Source organism: Quercus lobata, chromosome 11 (genome assembly GCF_001633185.2).
Source record: "Quercus lobata isolate SW786 chromosome 11, ValleyOak3.0 Primary Assembly, whole genome shotgun sequence".
Taxonomy (NCBI): Eukaryota; Viridiplantae; Streptophyta; class Magnoliopsida; order Fagales; family Fagaceae; genus Quercus; species Quercus lobata.
The window spans coordinates 49,301,231-49,323,061 of NC_044914.1; the positions used below are offsets into that span (position 1 = coordinate 49,301,231).

A 21,831-nucleotide genomic window follows, 5' to 3' on the forward strand; every position below is an offset into this window, starting at 1 on the left:
TGTATTTGTGTAGGATTTCTTTTCTCGCAACCCTAGACCTATATAAGGCTTATTTTAGAGGCCATCACACAAAAGAAAATACAAGGAGAACATATGAAAAAGGTAACCAATACCTTATTCTCTCTGAAAGAAGCCATTGCTTATTTGCGTATTAGGGTTTTGTAACCAAGTGCTTTTGGGTCTTCATTGTTGATGAAGTGAAGAAATTTGCAGCTAACAATCTTCTTCTAGTTGGTGATTAAGTCGCATACTAGGATCCGTGCAATTGGTTAGTCACGTACTGGGATTCATGCATCAAAGGGTGGCATTCATATATTGAAGAGTTCAAAGGTTTTGAAGCGATAGAAGGTTTCTATTGTGAGTTCATCTATGGAGATTGTAGAGCCTAGGGACAAAGGTTTTGTACTAGATTTGAAACTTCTCTTTTCTATAGTGGATTGCTTTTTGGGAAGGTTTCCCCCCAGGTTTTTTACTGTGAAACCGGTTGGTTTCATTGGTTTTCTTGGGTTATCATATCTTGTCTTATTTATTTTTCCGTTGCATGATTTTGACATGATATTAATGTTTGTTTGCTTGTTTTTACAAGTTTTATTTATAATAAATCTAATTAACAACTTGGGTTTAAAACTTGTTAATTCTATCAACCGGGGTCTAAATTTCCCAACATTGCTATTAGGGAAAGAAAAATAAATGAAGCTTGGATTAGTTACAACTCCAATTCAAATGATTTGTGTGTTGCTTTCACTAGTTTTGGAGACAATGTTACTGTAAGGCAATCTTTATCTATAAATGTTAATTTGATAGATTTCTTGCCTGATTGGGTTACTTTTGGATTCTCAGCACAGGAAATGATTGTGCTATACATACTATTTATTCTTGGTATTTTAGTTCAAGTTTCGAAATAGTAGGTTTAGGCCCCAATTCAGCCTTTGGCCAGGAGAAAGACAACAAGTTAAGGTTTGCTTTTCTTGTGGTGTTTAGTACTATTGTTGGACTTGTTTTTGTTGTGTTGATTTTGTTTGTCATGTGGAAGAGGTATAAGAGTGATAATAATGATGTTCATGCATCTACTAATCATGTTGTTGAAGAATTCTCAAGGGGAAGAGCACGTTGAGAGTTCTCACATAATGAATTGGCTTGTGCAACAAATAATTTCAATGATGAACAAATATTGGGTCAAGGAGGATTTGGCGTGGTATATAGAGGATTTTTAATGGACTCAAAATCCTCTGTTTCTGTTAAGAAGATATCGAAGAAGTCTAGGCAGGGAGTAAACGAGTATGCATCAGAAATAAATGTCATTAGTCAACTAAGATCGGACTTTGGTGGAACTCATTGGTTGGTGCCAAAAAAGAAGAAGAGAGCTCTTGCTTGTTTATGAGTTCATGCCCAATGGATGTTTGGATTCACATCTTTATGGAGAAGGAATCTTATTGACATGGGAAAGAAGGTACAAGATTGTAAGAAACTTGGCCTCGGCCTTGCTTTACTTGCACGAAGGATGAGAACATTATGTGTTGCATAGAGCTATCAAATCGAGCAATATTATGCTTGATTCAAACTTTAATTCCAAACTTGGGGATTTTGGGTTGGCTAGGCTTATGGACCATGCCATAGGGTCATGAACTACTAAATTAGCAAGCACCTGGGGCTATATGGATCCGACATGTGTGACAGGGCTAATAAGAAATTAGATGTCTATAGTTTTGGAATTGTTGCGTTAGAGATAGCCACTAGAAGAAGACCAATCGATCAAAGTGCCCCACAAGACTTGTTGCCATGGGTTCAAATGCTTGTTAATTGTAGGGCTCTGGTGTTGTCACTCCGATCATGATCGTAGGCCACCTTTGATGTTGCAAGCAATTCAAGTGATCAATGTTCAAGATACAACATGATTTTAAATGTTCTATCTAAAGATCCATCTATCTATGGAAGAATAGTTGGAAAATTAATCTATCTTATATTAACAAGGCCTGACTTGAACTATAGTGTATATAGACTTAGTCAATTCATGTACAAACATAGTTTAGTTTGGTGATTTAATTGTGTCTATACTAATATCAGCTTCAATACCCAATTGGACTTGTTCTTGTAGAAGACTTCTCATTTGTATGGATTCTAGTATGTGATTAACTCTATAGTAACATGTCCACAACAACCTATTGATTATTGTAGTTTGGTAGAGTTCTTCATTCCACGCTTGAAGATCTAAAGCAGCTTGACACAAAGCCTTATGGCGCATAAAAAGTTGCAGCAACTCCTGTTAAGCGTGTATTTCTCTATATTTCTCTGTACATATGATAATAGTTGTTAAGTATGCCTTTTATATGTTCTAGAACCTTAATACACGAATCCTTAAAAAGTCATCATTATGGGCCATAAATTGATCTTAGAATTCAAAGTACTCAAAGCTCGATAGATTGAGAGGTGTCAAGGTTCGTTAAATCTCGATAAATCAACAGGTATCGAATAGATATCAGCATTTGCAGTTTAAGCTTTTTTGAGCAGTTTTTTTTTAGTGTTCTTGTCTTTTCAGTAATACCATTTATACATCCACTTTAAAGTATTCTTGAACATACTAGAAACTATGACCACGGTTTTAAAATCCGGACTATTCAAAGAATCGTACAAGAGAGAGATTCAAGGTTTTTAAGGTTAGACGGAAGTCAAACCGAGATTGAACCGTGATAATGTCATAATTTATTTAATAATTATTTAAAATATAAATAAATATATTAAATTAGTAAAAATTGAAAATTTAACTAAAATATTTCAAATAAATATAAAAATTTATTTTGCAAATAAACATTTTTCAACCTAAGATTTGTGGTGAATTTATTACAAAATTAATGTTACTTTAAATATTAATCCAATACAAGAATTTATTGTAAAAATATAATAAAAATATTGTGTAAAGATATAATTACATTAATTTCTAACCCAATACAAATTTAAAACCTTTTTCTTCCCTTCGTTTTATTCCCTCTATTCACCTGCCAATATCACGTCTAGTCTCATCCATACATCAACTTCACCCATTTTTATTTTATTTCCCCAAGGCTTCCATTTCCCAAAGTTTAATTTGCACCACACCTTTTAAAACAATCTCTACAACAAGTCATCCATTTACTTCAGGTCTTCTTCCCATCTTTTTCTTCTTTCATCTTCTTAAGTTTCCTTTGTTTCTTTCGTCACTTCAACTTCCTAGTTCACACCTTTTTTTTTCATTACCTTTCTTAAGTTTTCTTAGTTTACGCAACATCTAGAGAGTAGAGATAGGAAAACAAGACAAAGAGAAAGAGAAAAAGATTAAGAAGAAAAGTTTTGAATAGATAACAAATGAGAGATAGAGCTAGCGAGATACAGATGATAGGATCTCAATATTTTCAATGTTTGACAACATCTCATAGTGTTGAAGCTTCAACCATGGTGATGAGGTGCTATGAGCTTCTAAAATTTTTTTTATTAAAAAAGCGTTGATTTGAACTGTGAGAATTGTTCATGGTTTTCAAATTGCATTTCAATTACGGTTTGAATGGTTTCATGATTTTTGTGCATAGAATAGTTTTGATGATTAAAAGAACTGTGTTAGTAAGAAGTTCCAAGTTACTCGGGTCAGACCATACGGTCCGGTTCGGGTCTGAAAACTATGACTATGACTCAATTATATGTAAAGTGAATTTTGTCTTAGGATATACCAATTTACAAATGTGACCCTTACACTATTCATGTGTATGTTTAGATACATAAATTTTTTATAAGTAATGTGACTTAATTAAATAATGACATATATATTCTTATAAATCATATAGGAGGAAATTACTCGGAAATTACTCCAAATTAGCGTGGGGGTAAACGTTTTTCCTGTAAAGACTAATAAAAGAACTTTGTCCTATTTCGGTTTGGCATTTATCCATCCATTTACGCCAAATGGCAGTGACAGGCCTCATCTTCCGCACCTTTTTTTTTTTTTTTTTTTTCCTCAATTTTAATTCGGAAGAATAAAGCCATTGAGAATGACACAAATAAAAAGCTCCAAGTCTTAAGTCTTAATTCACTATTGAGATTTATTTCCTTTTCTTCATGGATATTATGGTTTATTTTAATTATATTTTATTCGTGGATAGGCTTACTGTTTTAGCGGCAGACCACTATTGACCGGGTTTGCCCTCGAGAAACTTCCAATCATTTTAGCTAAGAGCATTCACAGTAGTAGAACTAAAAATTTAGCTATTTAGCTCCACCAAAAGTTATTTTATGTATTTTACCTACACATATATTGCAACAGTGGATATATTTTAGCTTTCAACACAATAAAATAATATAAACATCACAATAAAATAATATATCTACTGCAATAAAATAATATATCCACTGCAATAAAATAATATATCCCACTGCCAAAAAAACATCCATAGCACCAATCACAACCACCTCTATCATCAGCCACAACCACAACCACACCTACAACCACCACCACCACCACCACCAGTCCACAGCAGGGGGAAAAAAAAAAAAAACCACCAACCCAAATCTCCAATCTTTTTCCTCAACCCAAACCAAACAAAATCACCAATCACAAACAAAATAAAAAATCACCAATCACAGAACTGGGCTTCGGTGAGGAGGACAATGTCGGCGTGGGTTTGATCGACAGAAGAGAAGTGGGTCTAAGGTGGATCGGCGGTGTGGGTCTGACACGTGCAGCGGCGAAAGAGGCAGTGTTGCCGAGGAAGGAGAGGAATCTGGAATTCGCTGGCTCTTGATCGTTGAGGAAGAGATCCTTTTGAACTCTAAATGCACCGTTCGCACACATGATCGCGAAGCCAAGCATCAACACCGAGATGAGGAACGATCTGACGGTAGTGAGGAAAACGATTACGATAGTTATGAGCGAGAGACTGATCTTGCAATCAGACAATGTGCGGCTAAGAATGACGAGAGGCTGATCATAAAGTCTAGACAGCGAGGAGAGAGAGAGATAGGCCGAGAGGAAGAGAGAAAGTGAGAGACGATTTTGAGAGAGTTTGAGGGAATATTATTTTAATCGGGGCCTGGAGTAAAATAAATTTTTTTTTTGTTTAGCTCTCATGAACAGTGCACATCTATTTATAGATGTGCATTGTAGCAATAGAGCTAAAAAAAATAGATTTAGCTCCATTGTTGGAGCATGGTTTTTGATGTTTAAGGAGCTAAAAAATACCAATATACCAATATAGCACCATTGCTATGAGTGCTCTAACATTGATATTCAAATTACACTCTATGACCCAACCTCACTTCAAAGTTCCCATAGTGGTTGTTTACCCCTTCAAAATTAAAGTTCCAATCATGGTTGTTTACAACTTCAAGCTCAGTCAATTCCTATTAATCCTCTTCATGCTCTCCAGTTTCTTCTCTTGACCAACCCCATTTCAATTTCACTAATTTTAGTTGTTTCACTCTTAACATTACCTAAGAGCTTAAATACCACCTCCTTGTATTTTCAACAAAAATGTTAAATCCCCACTCTCATAATTATCAATTTATAAATAATAATAATAAAAAAAATCTAACAAGGAGTAAGTGTAGACGCCATTAAACTTCCTAGGTCAGCCATGGTTGGAACAAGGAGTATAACAAGTCTATCTTCAAAACTTCCAATAATTTATTTTAGAATTAAATTACCTAGGTCAGATTGCGCTGTAGGCAGGGGTATCAACTAGCTTCATCATCATCTTCTTCTTTTTTTTTATTTTTTTATTTAAAGAATGACTATTTCTATATGCCTTGGTCTTATTTTAATTTGGCATTTCTCTATGCTTCACTCCGGCGGCGATGAGGTACAAGCTCTTTTGCTTCTTCTTTATGGCCTGTTTGGAAGTTAAAAAAAGGAGGAGGAGTAGAGTAAAGGGAGGGAGAGTAATTCAATTACCTTGTTTGGAAGTTTTTTAAGGAAGAAGGGGAAGGGATTTGGAGGGATTTCAACTATCTCTAACCCCTCATTTTTAATTCCCCCAAATTGGAGAGATTTGGAGGGAGAGTAGAGTAGATAAATTATTGACCAAATGAATTTTCCAAGTTACCCTTTTTAAATTAACAAAATTACAAACTAATTGTATAATCTTTGTCTATTTCTTGAGAAAATTTAAGGTGAATGAAAAAAAAAAAACATCATTTTATGAAGAAACTATAGAAACTTAGAACCAACACCAACTCTCCACAATTACAAACCAAAAACCAATCACAAGCACCCAAAAATAAACCATTGTCAAAAGAAGAAAAACAAACAAACAAACATGGAAGACCCAAACAGAGCCGAAGTCGAACACTTACTCAAAATCTCTGAGAAGCTCCTCCAAACCCGAGATCTCATCGATTCACGCGAGTTCATGATCTTAGCCCAAGAAATCGAGTTGCTCTTGGATGGCTCAAATCAGATCTTGGCTGTCATCGACGTCCTCTTGGCCATCACTGACGTCCTCTTGGCTGTCAAGAAGCGCATGAACAACCACCACGACTGGTACTCGATTCTCCAGCTCGATTACCGATTGGACGATCAGGAACTCATCAAGAAACTATTTGCTAGCGCCGATGACTTCAATGCGGCGTGATATGATCAGCTGGGGTGCGTGACCTGGGCTTTGAGGCATAGATGGAAACTAGGGAGAGATGCATAGGAGATTTTGATCTGTGATGAGATTAGTGTTACATTATAGGACAGACACATAACTTTTTGTTTGGTTGCTGAGAAATGCAAAGAAACTGTAGAATTTATGAAGGATTTTTATTTTTATTATAATTTTTTTAGGTAATAAAAATTATTTTATATTAGTTAATAGTAGTTTTATACTTTTATTAGTGGTATTTGATGGAATGAGAATGTTGATTAAATAATTATTTAATTTAACAAGTTAATCATAAATCAATGTTACAAATCTATTTTCAGATAGGGGTAAATTTGTCTATTTAAATCATTTCCTCTTTTTTACATCCTAATTTTTAAAATATCCAAACAAGAGGAAGGGTTTATTACTCTCTTCCCCTTACTAATTTTAAAAACATCCAAACAAGGTGGAGGATAACCATTCCCCTTTACTCTCCTCTCCACTACTCTTTTCTCCTCTACTCCCCTCTAATCTTCTCTCTCTCTAAACTTCCAAACAGGCCATTAATTTCTTCTTATTCTTCTTCCAATCAAAGAAAAAGTCAATGAACAAGTCCGGACCGTTTCAGCGTGCTAGTTAATTAATTAGTTACCACCTAGTTGATAGTTGTGTTTTTTTTACGTAGCAGGCTGTAACAACCACTTGTTAATTAATAGCATTTCTGCTTGTCTTCTTCTTCTTTCTATTAATTTTTGGCTTGTCTTTTCTAATTTTCTTGGATACGTACTGTCCACACACACTACAAGAAAATATATACTAGGCATAGGAACGTTCACTGACTTTGCTCTTTTAGTAGACATACTTATTTAAGTTACATAGATTTATAGTAGTACACAACTGCAAAACTCAATCTCAATACCAAAGTTTCAATCATGATTTTTTAGAAGCTCACTATCAAACATTTCCTATTTCCATAGCTTTTCATCCTCTTTTCTCTCTTTATGATCACCAATTTCTTCACTCTACTAACCCCATTTACATTTACAAGTGCTATATCCTTCAACTTCACTAGTTTCAGTTATGCCAACTCTAGCATATCATATGAGAGAGCTTTCCCTGAAAGTCAAGACATCCAACTCACCAACGACATACCCACAAAACACTTAGTGGGTCGAGCCACTTATTTCAAACCAATGCACCTTTGGGACAACACCTCCGGAAAGCTCACAGATTTCACGGAGAAAATGGGCAAATGCCCTTTTCTCCCAAACTAAGTAGCGTTTTGCCCTATTTTTCAAATTAATTAGGGAAATGCCTCTTTTTTGTAACTTGATTTGAGATAAATCGAGTTTAAAAAAAAAAAAAAAAATTCAGGAGTCCTATAGCGGTGTTTTTAAGGACCTATAGTGACGTTTTAAGGACCTATAGTGGCGTTTTGTAACTCGACCTCCATGAAATTGAGTTATAGGCAATTGTTTTAATTTTTTTACCTATAACTCGATTTTGTAGAGGTCGAGTTACAAAACGCCACTATAGGTCTTGAAAACGTCTCTATAGGCTCCTTAAAAATGCCGCTATAGGACCTAACTTGATTTATCGCAAATCAAGTTTCAAAAGAGGGGCATTTTTCTAATTAGTTTGGGAAAGGGGGCAAAGAGCTGCTATTTTTGCCCGAAAAGGGCATTTGGCAATTTTTTCCTAGATTTCACTACCCATTTTTCCTTTGTCATTGATTCGCAGAATCAAACTAGCTATGCTGACGGGCTGGCTTTCTTCCTTTCACCCAACGATTCCAAGATTCCTATGGTGGGTAACAATGGTTGTCTTTTGGGTCTTACTACCCAAGATGAGGCATTAAACTCAGCGAATAATCCTTTTGTTGCAGTGGAGTTCGATATCTGGAGCGATTACGAATTTGATCCAATAGGGGAACATGTAGGTATTGATATTAACTCCATGAAATCTGAAGCTAATGTGTCATGGTTGTGTAATATTATGGAAGGGAAAAAAAAAATGAAGCTTGGATTAGTTACAATTCTAGTTCACATAATTTGATTGTTGTCTTCACGGGTTTTAGAAATAATGTTACTATAATGCAAACACTTTCTCATATTGTTGATTTGAGAAATTTCCTACCCGAATGGCTTACTTTTGGATTCTCAGCCGCAACAGGTGAAGCAAGCTGTGCAACACATACTCTTTATTCTTGGGATTTTAATTCAAGTTTGGAATTTGATAATTACATTATTAGCCCAAAAGGTCCCAAAGCCCTCTCCTCTAAGAAATGGAACACAACCAGGTTAGTTGTGGAGTTCAGTGTTGGTGGATTTATTTTGGTTGGTGGGTTGGCCATAATTCTGTTTGCCTTGTGGAAGAAGAATAGGAGGCACAAAGAAGATGATCATGCCCTTGATGAAGAATTTAAAAAGGGAATAGGACCTAGGAGGTTTTCATACAATGAATTGGCTTATGCGACAAATGATTTCAACGATAAAGAAAAGTTAGGGCAAGGAGGATTTGGTGTGGTTTATAGGGAATTTTTAAGGGACTCAGACTCCATTGTTGCTATTAAGAGGGTATTAGAAGGGTCTAGACAAGGAATAATAGAGTAGGTATCAGAAGTAAAAATCATCGGTCAATTAAGACACAAGAATTTGGTGCAACTCATTGGATGGTGTGACGAAAGAAGTAGAGGACAACTATTACTCATTTATGATTTCATGCCCAATGGAAGCTTAGATTCACATCTCTTTAGAAAAGATGCCTTAGTGATATGGAAAGTGAGGTACAAAATTGTACAAGACTTAGCCTCAGTCTTGCTTTACTTGCATGAAGGATGGGAACGGTGTGTGTTGCATAGAGATATAAAATCAAGCAATATTATATTTGATTCAAATTTCAATGCCAAACTTGGGGACTTTGGATTAGCAGGCTTGTGGACCATGATAAGGCATCACAAATTACTGATTTGGCAAGTACCAAGGGCTACATGGATCTAGGATGTGTCACAACTTGTAGGGAAAGTAAAGAATTAGATGTCTATAGTTTTGGAATTGTTGCATTGGAGTTAGCCTATGGAAGAAAACCAGTCGACCACAAGGCCACAGAAGATCAAATAGTCAAGTTGGACTGGGTTAAGGTGCTCTACGAAAAAGGAGAGGTTCATAATGCAATTGACAAAAGGCAACAAATGAAGTGCTTGTTGATTGTAGGTCTTTGGTGTGCTCACTCCAAACGCAATCGTAGGCCTTCAATACGGGAAGCAATTCAAGTGCTCAATTTTGAAGCCTCGTTGCCAATTCTCCAGTTAGATTGCCCCGAGTTATCATGTTGTACTCCAGCAGTGAATGAAGCTACAACTTTTCTTTCAACATCCAATGGTGCTACTGATTCTAAGGAATGACAAACAAAATCCATTTTCAAGCTTTGCTACAATACCTATTCCACATAGTTTAAACCACTCTTTGCTGCTTATCCATCCGCATTGTTTTGGTTGTTAGTAGTTAAACTCGTTTTAATTGAACTTTTATTAAAAGTAAGAATGTTGTATATCAAATTAGTGTGGAATAAATGTTGGGAGTTTATTAGTGTTCTTCTCAATCTGTTACATTTAATTTGTTGATTATTATTGATCGCTTAGGTGTACTTTTTTTACTCGTACATTTTCAATGTCCAATGGTGCTATTGGTTCCACTGGATGACAAAACCGAAATTTAAGCTGTAGCTACAACACAAATTCCTCATGGTTTAAGCCTGAAATGTTTACCTATGTTCTCCTGCTTTGTGTGTGCTTGAAAGTTATGCTTTCTTCACATGCACCTTTGCTAGGACTGCTTCCCACATGGTCTGCATGTGAAGAAGCTTTTGATCATTTTCTTATAAACTTTTGAAGAAAGTTTGATTCATTAAACCTACATGTAGTGTTTCAACATAGATATGACGTTGTTGGGCTTGATTTTTGGTTTGAAATTAATTTGTTAATTTTTCGTGGAATCCTTGTCGTCTTGACTATGTCTCTTACTCTTGTTAGTAGGCAGGGTGCAAGGTGTCTGCTGGACTAGATGGAGTCCTAGGTTGACCCAAGGCAGAGTGGACACCATCACGTGATGCCTATTTGGTTGAGCTTTTCGTTGAGCAACACAGTCTTGGGAGGACTGCGTACAAAGAATATAAAAATGAAGTAATTAGGTCTGTTACACGTGATCTCAATAAGAAGTTTGGTATGAATTTGGAAGAGAACCGGTCAGCGGCGGCGGGTGGGTCGGGTTGAACAGGTCTCTGAACAGCCCTAATATTACTTGATTTGTTCTTGGAAATTACACAATATGAGTTTACCAAAAGAGGTGGCGAAGATAAGGCGTGGACCAAGTCATTATCTTGAGACAAATTGTGCCGTCTATGATATATTCAATGTAGTTAGACAAAATATTTCTGCACATTGTCCCTAGGATACAACAGCTCAACCATATTTGCTGATTATTCTTGCGAGCTTACTCTACTCATAAAATATAAGCTATCTATAGTACTTTCTTTTCCCAAAAAAATTTAGTAAAGGATAAAATATTTTTGTGAATAGTAAGAAGCAATAGATGGTAAGCATTTAGAACAATAATAAAAATTGTTTTTGAAAGTTTGAAACTTTGTAATTCAAAAATAATGTGTATTTGAAACTTTTATTTCTTTCCCTATATATAGAGCTGGACATATAACTTGTAGCTGAAGAATCAAAAAAGTTTGATATCAATTAAATGGTCATAAAGTTATTGAAATTAATATATAATCAATTGCTTTTGTTCTATATATATATATATATATATATATATTATAATGTATAAATAGGACATCAGAAATTGTCTTTGCCAATTCTATACGTTGGGAATAAAATAAACGTGTCATAATGCTATGAAATTAATGGCCCATAAGGTGGCTCAAAATTTGAATGCCAATCCGTTTAAGACAATTTCAAAATATGCATAAATATTGCTATCTATTTTGACTTTCCATAAAACCAAATAGTAAACATGATAACTTATTACAATATAAAATAATTCAACTATAGTTGTACATTTAAGCGTTGAAAAGCCTTCCATATATGACGTTACCATATCATATTCAAATAAGAACGTTTGAATACAAAACGTTTAGAATGGAAAGTTTATATTTGTAATAAAACCAAATATGCTAGCAATTATGGTATTACTATCATGTTAATGTTCAGAAATTTCCTAATTAAAACCATTGACAATAGCTATTCAAATTTTGAATTATATTTGAATTTCAAAATTTATCTCTTAAATTTAGGAGATTATCTTTATCACAAAAAGAATTTTCACATTTCAAATCTGAAACTTATCATTAAAAATGAAATAAAAAACATGATGAGCTCTATTATCTTATCATTATCAAAAAAAAATTAATCTACAGATTCTACATGTTACTTTTTGTAAATATATATATTTTTAAAATCTCAAAAATAAAAATGGTTTCCTAAACAATTATTTTTGTTTTTAGTATTTTGAAAATTGTTTTTAAAAGTGGGAGCCAAACATGTAAAATATAACAATTATTATCTGAAAACTAGTTTCAAGAACCCCTTTCCCTCTCCCTTGTGTGTGTGTGTGTTTTGAGGAAAAAAAAAATGTTCAATTTTTTGAAAATTGTTTTTATTTTGAAAAAAAAAAATCAAAAAAAAAAAATCCTCCTACCAATTGGGCCCTTGATTTCCTCAATTCACATAAATGAGTATTAAAATAAATATGATATTTTTTATAAAAATATCCAACATGAAGTGCATTTTGTCTTAACTCTTAAGATATACCAATTTACAAATGTGACCCTTACACTATTCATGTGTAAGTTTAGATACATAACTTTTTGATAAGGGTACGTTTGGCACACTAAATGAGAATTATGACAGGAATTATAATTTTTATTACTAGTAATAAAGTGTGTTATAATGTAGTAACTAAACCTATTCATTAGTTTGGTTGTGAGTTATAATATTAGAATGAAACTTAACATTTATTTTAGGAAATATCTTACTCATACAATTATATCTTCTTAAAAATTGTTATTTTTAAATTTAAGAGAGATATGTGTTATTTTTTTATGATTTTTTATTTTTATAATTGTTAAATGAATATGGAAAGTTTGTTTATTTGGAAATATATTAAGTTTTAAAATTATTACGCTTACTAAGGAATAACTAATACAACCTTTTAAAGAGGAATAATTATTCCTTATTTTAAGGAATTGCTATTCATAAGGAATGACTATTCTTTGTAATAAAAACATAACCAAACTAAAGAATAACTAAAGCATAGAAATAACTATTATATCACAGCATCTATTACAGTTTACCAAATATGCCCTAAGCAATGTGACTCATTTAAATAATGACATAAACATTCTTATAAATCACATTAGAGAAAAGAGAAATATTATCTCCACAATATTTTCACAACAAATTATAGGTGGTTAGTTGTTATTGGTTTAAATTTGAATCTAATATTAATATTACTTTTTTACCCAATAACAACAACCAGTAACAACTTGCCACTTAAGATTTGTTGTAAAAATATTGTGAAAATATTGTGAACATATCTTTTCTCTTAGAGGAAATTACTCCAAATTCGTCTCAAGGTAAACTTTTTTCATGTGAAGACTAATAAAAGAACATGCTCCTATTTCAGTTTGGCATTTATCCTTCCATTTACGTCAAATGGCAGTGACGGACCTCATCTTCGGCACTTTTTTCTAACCCTGAATTTAAATTTAGCAGAATAAGCAATTGAGAGTGACACAAATAAAAAACTAAGTCTTAAGTCTTAATCCATTATTAAGGTTTATTTCATTTTCATCGTGGATATTAAGGTTTATTTTTATTATATTTTATTCGTGGATATTAAGGTTTACTGTTTTCGCATGCAAGCCACTTTTGACCGGGTTTGCCCTCGGGAAACTTCCAATTATTTTAGCGAACACTGATTCATAAATTGAAAAAAAAAAAAAAAAAAAAAAAAAAAAATCTAACAAGGAGCAAGTGTAGACACCAATAAACTTCTTAGGTCAGCCATGGTTGGAACAAGGAGTATAACAAGTCTATATTCAAAACTTCCAATAATTTATATTACCTATGTCAGATTGCGCTTTAGACGGGGTATCAACAAGCATCTTCAACATCATCATCATCTTCATCTTCTTCTTCTTTTTTATTTTTTTATTTAAAGAATGACTATTTCTATGCTTTGGTCCTATTTTAATTTGGCATTTCTCTATGCTTCACTCCAACGGCAATGAGGTACAATATCTTCCTCCTTTGCTTCTTTTTAATTTCTTTTTATTCTTCTTCCAATCATAAAAAAAGTCAATCATAGGAACGTTGACTGACTTTGCTTTTTTAATAGACATACTTATTTAAGTTAACGTAGATTTATAGTAGTACACTACTGCAAATCTCAATCTCAATACCAAAGTTTCAATCACGATTGTTTACAAGCTCACTATCAAACATTTCCGATTTCCACAGTTTTTCATCCTCTTTTCTCTCTTTATGATCACCAATTTCTTCACTCCACTAACCCCATTTACATTTGCAAGTGCTATATCCTTCAACTTCACTAGTTTTAGTTATGCCAACTCTAACATATCATATGAGAGAGCTTTCCCTGAAAGCCAAGTCATCCATCTCACCAATAGCATGCCCACAAACCACTTGGTGGGTCGAGCAACTTATTTCAAACCCATGCACCTTTGGGACAACACCTCCGGAACGCTCACAGATTTCACTACCCATTTTTCTTTTGTCATTGATTCGTGGAATCAAACTACCTATGCTGACGGGATGGCCTTCTTCCTCGCACCTAACGATTCCAAGATTCCTATGGTAAGTAACAATGGTCGTCTTTTGGGTCTTACTACCCAAGGTCAGGTATGGGACTCAACGAGTAATCCTTTTGTTGCAGTGGAGTTCGATATCTGGAGCAATTCGGAAATTTATCCAATAGGGGAACATGTAGGTATTGATATTAACTCCATGAAATCTAAAGCTAATGTGTCATGGTTGTGTAATATTAGGGAAGGGAAAAAAAATGAAGCTTGGATTAGTTACAATTCTAGTTCATATAATTTGAGTGTTGTCTTCACGGGTTTTAGAAATAATGATGCTATAAATCAAACACTTTCTTATATTGTTGATTTGAGAAATTTCCTACCCGAATGGGTTACTTTTGGATTCTCAGCCGCAACAGGTGAAGATAGATTTGCAACACATAATATTTATTCTTGGGATTTTAATTCAAGTTTGGAACTTGATAATCACGTTATTAGCCCAGAAGGTCCCAATCCAGCCCTCTCCTCAAAGAAACGGAACACGACCAGGTTAGCTGTGGCGTTCGGTGTTGGTGGATTTATTTTGGTTGGTGGGTTGGCCATAATTCCGTTTGCCTTGTGGAAGAAGAATAGGAGGCATAAAGAAGATGATCATGCCCTTGATGAAGAATCTAAAAAGGGAACAGGACCTAGGAGTTTTTCATACAATGAATTGGCTCATGCTACAAATGATTTCAACGATAAAAAAAAGTTAGGGCAAGGAGGATTTGGTGGAGTTTACAGGGGATTTTTAAGGGACTTAGACTCCATTGTTGCTATTAAGAGGGTATCAGAAGGGTCTAGACAAGGAATCAAGGAATATGTATCAGAAGTAAAAATCATCAGTCAATTAAGACACAAGAATTTGGTGCAACTCTTTTGATGGTGTCATGAACGAAGTAGAGGGCAACTATTACTGATTTATGATTTCATGCCCAATGGAAGCTTAGATTCACATCTCTATAGAAAAGATGCCTTATTGATATGGGATGTAAGGTACAAAATTGTACAAGACTTGGCATTAGCCTTGCTTTACTTGCATGAAGGATGGGAACAATGTGTGTTGCATAGAGATATAAAATCAAGCAATATTATGCTTGATTCAAATTTCAATGCTAAACTTGGGGACTTTGGATTAGCTAGGCTTGTGGACCATGATAAGGCGTCACAAATTACTGATTTGGTAGGTACCAAGGGCTACATCGATCTAGGATGTGTCACAACCCGTAGGGCAAGTAAGGAATCAGATGTCTATAGTTTTGGAATTGTTGCATTGGAGCTAGGCTGTGGAAGAAAACCAGTTGATCACAATGCCACAGAAGATCAAATAGTCATGTTGGACTGGGTTAAGGTGCACTACGAAAAAGGAGAGGTTCATAAAGCAGTTGACGAAAGGCTGGGTGGATGTTTTGATGAGCAACAAATGAAGTGCTTGTTGGTTGTAGGGCTTTGGTGTGCTCACTCCGAACGCAATCGTAGGCCTTCAATAAGGGAAGCAATTCAAGTGCTCAATTTTGAAGCTTCATTGCCTATTCTCTAGTTAGATAGCCCTGGGTGTCATACTCCTTCAGTGAATGAAGCTACATCTTTTATTTCAACATCCAATGGTGGTACTGATTCTAAGGGATGACAAACAAAATCCATTTTCAGGCTTTGATACAATTCCTATTCCACATAGTTTAGACTACTATTTGCTGCTTATCAATCTGCATTGTTTTGGTTGTTAGAAGTTAAACTTGTTTTACTTGAACTTTTCTTAAAAGTGAGAATGTTGCATATCAAATTAGTGTGGAATAAATGTTGGGAGTTTATTAGTGTTCTTCTCATTCTGTTACATTTAGTTTTCGGTTAGGTGTTCTTTTTTTACTCCTCGTACATTTTTAGTGTCCAATGGTGCTACTGGTTCCATTGGATGACAAAACTGATATTTAAGCTATAGCTACAACACCAATTCCTAACGATTTAAACCATTTTAATTATGCTGCTTCTCCACCGCATTGCTTTAGTTGTTATAATTTAAAGTCGTTTTGTTTAAACATTCATAAGTTTAACTCTGAAGAGAAATGTTAAAAAGTCAACTTCAATCCTCAACAACCCTAGTTTTGCGCGCCATCTCAATCCAGCTTAAAAAGTCACTGTTTTTTTTTTTTTTTTCCAACATGGAAGCAATTTTGTTATTTTTTGGTGTTAAATTTCTTAAGATATAATCAATCAATATATATAGAAGTAGATAACTCATGTGAGAGAGCATAAACTTATGCCATGTAACACTCTATTAGAGTAGCTTTTGCAAAGCAAAAACTTCATATGGGAGGGTATGAGGTTATGCTATATGCCGCTTTATTAGAGTAACTTTTGCATTTGGCCTTCCACATCACCTCTTAAAAAATGGAATTTTAACATCTTTTTTGAAATTGAGAGGATGTGGGTTATTTAATAGCTTCAGCAAAAACCATTGAACTAGTTCACCTCTCTTTCTCTATTAATTGTTCTGTTCCCATTTAAATTTAATGCACACAATTGTGTTTCTTTATAAATCAAAATCTATATATATCTTTTCCCTTTAAAAAAAAAAAAAAAAATCTATATCTATCTATAACCTTTGTAACTGGCTGAATTGGTGTAAGGATTATGTGGAGAATAACACAAATCCCATTAGATACTTGCCCACCAATCAATCTCTCTCTCTCTCTCTCTCTCTCTCTCTCTCTCTCTCTCTCTCTCTCTCTCTCTCTCTCTCTCTCTATATATATATATATATATATATATATATAATATAAGGTTAGGTTCAAGTTACACTTGATATAACTTTAAGTAAATTACACTACTCAATATTTTTTTAATTAGAAGTGAATTTTGAAAAATTCATCGTTAGATTATATTATATTTATATATTCTCCATGCTTGCAAATATTTTAGGTGATTAAATATTAATAGCCATAACATCAATCAATTATTTAAATTCAAAATTTTGTAGTTTAAAATAATGAATAATGAATGAGTTTATGGATCGAATGCTAAATAATAACCAATTGACATGAAAATTGGTATGAATATTAAGAACATATAGAACATGAAATTCAACGGTGAGATTTTCAAAATATGAATTCTATAAAAAGTAATTGAGTGGTATAACATTGCATATAGTTACACTAGTGTAACTTGAATCCAACTCATATATATATATATATATATATATAAGAACAGTGCCTCTCTATCTACAATCTTCCAAACTCCCTCATTACTCTCTCCAGTCCACAACTCTCTCCTCTTGATGTCTTTAGCATACCAAACCATTCCTCAATTACACAAACCTAGGGCTTTTCAACTCTTCCTATTCTGCAAATCAATCTCCACTCCTACGGTATTTGACATACATTTGGTCATACCCTCAATCTTGAATAAATGACTTCATAGGCACCAAGGTACTTTCCACACTTTTCATCGATTTCACCAAGTTCATAAATCAATTGTGATGCTAGGCCCAAAATACTATATAAATTTTTTAATCTAGCTTCCAATTTACTTGTTTTGAGGGGTATCGAATTTCCTACAATGGAAAAACCTCTAAGAGCCAACCCTACGACCCAAGATAAGTTGTTTCCAGCCCAATGGGTATTCTTTTATCCTGTACATGTGCTTCCTGAGAAGACACAAGATCTGTAGTGCTGAGTTTACCCCCTTTTTTTTTTTTTTTTTTTTTTTTATGGTTCCTCTCTTTTCTCTTATGGATCTCTCTTCCCCCCAAAATTGCCAACCCCTTTCTCACACCCCTCTTCCCCCTTTTATTGTCTTCCCTTAGTGGGTTTGCCATCATGACCGGTGGCCTTCCCCAAGCAGGTGGGTCCTTCTCTGTCCTATATTCCTGATCAGACAGGACCCAGTGCACACTCCTGAAATGACTCCATTGGAACTTACACCAGCCTCCAGATTCGTGTTCGGCAGGTGGATTTTCACAAGGCATTATATCACGCCCTAGGCAATATCTTGTGGTGATCGGTTCGAACTATGCTTGTTCAAGCCTTTCGTTATTGTTCGGTTTTTGTTGATGGTCAGTTCAAATTATGCCCTGTTCGGGCCTTTCGTCATTGTTCAGTATAACTTGGGTGGGTCTAACTCACATGGGCCTTGATCTTGGGCTAGGCTTTGATTCATGGACCACAAATCTCTCTATCTCTCGTTCTCAAAAAATTCAAATGTTATTCTCTTCTCTTTCTCATTCAATTTTTGAAATGAAAAGAAAAGAAAAATCAGATTATGAGCTTCTTTGAGAGTCTTGGGGACTCTGTATGAGAAGGCTTTGCCAATGCCAACCCTTGAAACTTTGTCTCTAACAAAGCACATCAAGGTGCCTTTTTTTTTTTTCCCCCCTCGTATGTACGCTATCTGTATTCTTTGTTTATTAGCACATCAGAAATTTTTACTGAAAATTTTTCGACTAAATATCATTGCATTCTCTATTTGTCTTTTAACATTCTGAATGATTCCAAGGAGAAAGAGCTAACACAGAAGATTAATGGCCAACCTGTTAAGGTAAAGAAAGATGCTTTGTTTGTGTTTTTTTTTTTTTTTTTTAATGCTATATAGTTAAATTCCTACTTGGCAGCTCTAATGTGTCAATGGCTACATGGAAAAAATCTTTTTCAATAGCTCTATTTTGTCCCAGGACCTTTTTTTTATATGCCATACCAATTAAGAAAAGACAAATGACCAAGAGTAATCTTTGAAATTCCTAGAGCCAAAGATGTTTGTCACTTGCATGAGTTATCTTATGGTTAATAAAATTGCTATATTTGACATGAACCTTAATCATATTATGATGAATATTTGGGTCATTCACAAAATTTTCTTGAAATTTTGTCCTCCTCAAATTTTTTTAGCTTCATAGGCATAACCTTGGTTGGATTGTGGTTTTTGAAGAGCTTCTCTACACATAACAAATTTCTAGTAATCACATTGTTTATGCCTATCTCAAATTCTCAATGGTGCATAAAGTGTTGCTCAAGATATAGAATTGGCACTCCTTTCCGTAGAAGGTAAGTAGCCCAAACAGTAACTGCAACTAATGATTCTTAATTTATTTTATATAGTTCCCGATGATGAATTAGCTTTAATTAGAACTAAGCTACAAATTAGCATATGATATTCTTTGAATATTTTTGAAAAAATTTCTACCAAATTTGGTCACTAAAGCTGCTTCTCTTCACTAATTGAAATTCTTTGGGAATTTAATAGTTATCCTACTTTGAACATGATTGTAATAAAGTTCATCTATAAAATGAAAATTCACAGAGTTTCTTTTAAAAAATTTCTTTCAGGTCATGACTACTATGTTTGATAACCACATGGGCAACTTGCATCACTTGGATTGAAGGTTCATGATGGCAAAAATGACCCTTATGTGTTGGACATTTTTTTGGCATTAGTTTCTTGGTATGTAAGACTTGGTATTAGTGGCAAATGATATATTTCTTACTATATTTAGCTATAATTAATCTATATTGGAAGCTTCAAGGAGGCTGGAAAATCATTATACATGAATCATCAGGGATGGAACTACCTTAGGACTAAGGGGGGCCATGCCACCCCCCCCCCCCCTCCTCGGCCCTCCTTTGAAAAAAAATCTTATAGTATATATAATTACACAAAAAATTTACATTAAGGTCTAAAATTTATATACCTGGCCCCCCTCCCCCAAAAATTGACAAGATGACCCATAAATCTCAAAAATAGATAACAAGAAAAATCTTTGTTTTTTAAAAAACATATATATGGATAATAAGAAAAATCTTTGGACAAATCATAAATCTGGTCTAAACAAAAACAATAACAACAAATCAATTACAAATCCTAGCAAAACAAATCACAAAAACCCAATAACTTTTACCTAATTTCTCCCTCTCATTTGAGAGCTCTATGCCTCTCTCAAATGACTCCACCTCATAGACACAGAGATAACTCTTATATTGTTGATCACTCCATCCACACACTAGTTAATCACCAACAACTTGGATTAGTTGGTGTCTTTAATTCATCCAGTGGAAAACATTTATCTATTTTTTGAATGGTAGATTTTTTTAATTTTTAATGTTTTATTAACTTTGGGACACACTTAGCATGCATGCATAAATGGTAATACATGTGTGAAACAACAAGAATCTATTGTTTTGTGCCTTACATAAATTGCTACCAAAGCATGTGTGAGATCAGTCTATTGGTAATAAATTTTGTGACTTAACTAAATTAATGTAATGACGGAAAAAGCTTTATTATTTACTTAGTTAAAGATTCAAAGTTACTGTCCATTATCATGTGATTGTTTAATAGATCTCTTTTAATTTTTTCTTTTTACTATTTTTTCATACTTGCAATTTTTGAAAGGAAAAATTCTCAACCTTACCAAGACACCAATAATTGTCTTACCCTTTTTTACGTTGAATATTAATGCATGATATTATTAACCATTATTTTAGCTATTTTATTAATATAATGCTTGACATAGATTTGAACTTTTAACTATAGTTTTTTGTAATTTTTTTTAAGAATCTTTTAACTAAATATATAGCATTATGAAGTTATTAGTTATAGAACTATGTGAAAAGAGTACATAATTTTTTTTTTCTTTTTTAAATTTATAATGTTGATAGGATAAAGAATCGGACTAATCTTGGTCAGACCTTGAAAATATTAAGACATGCCAATTGACTTACAAAACTCTTTCAAAAAAAAAATTAATATATTAATGCTAATAATGCATTATTGTCAACCTTGTATTGATATTTCAATTTTTAAAAATCTTTGAACAAAGAACTTCGACCCCCCTAAGTTTGAATCTTGATTCCGTCCCTGATAAACTACTTCTAATATTTGGTAGAAAAATGGTTCTTTTATCACACATGAGCCTCCCGCTCAGTCATAACTCCGTGTCATTTGATTTTGAATAGCAAATTGCGACCAAAAATTTTGTGGCTAGCTAGCCTCCCAAGTTTCCTAGCAAAAGACTTTTTCTTTGTTATTGACTCACTACTACGTTAGGTTAAGACTTATAAGCCTTATTGCTCATGGTACGGTACAATTCCGTTGACTTGCTTTTCTATGCTTGCTATTTACTTCTTGATCAGCTTTCCTCTTATTGCCATTTTCTTCTTTCTTGATCAAAGTAACATCCCCATCATCTTCATTAATAAAGAAATGAAATTACAATATTTGAATATTGAACTACGTGATTTTGATTTTCATGAATAGTACACTATAATGTTTGAATATTTCACTCGTGACTTAGCCTGAGTTGCGAATGATTCGTGAAATCCAGCCTGTCAAAGACTCTTTAAATTCCAGCATATGCTTCTCACGTGGCCTATTTCGCGAGTTGGCA

The 21,831-nt window shown here is 33.9% G+C and overlaps 2 pseudogenes; both read left to right on the forward strand.

Annotated features, from left to right (window-relative positions):
- The first annotated feature begins 7,588 nt into the window (after nucleotides 1-7,588).
- Nucleotides 7,589-9,990, forward strand: LOC115967056 (annotated as a pseudogene).
- A 3,873-nt stretch (nucleotides 9,991-13,863) lies between these two features.
- LOC115967057 lies at nucleotides 13,864-16,193 on the forward strand (annotated as a pseudogene).
- The last annotated feature ends 5,638 nt before the right edge of the window (nucleotides 16,194-21,831 follow it).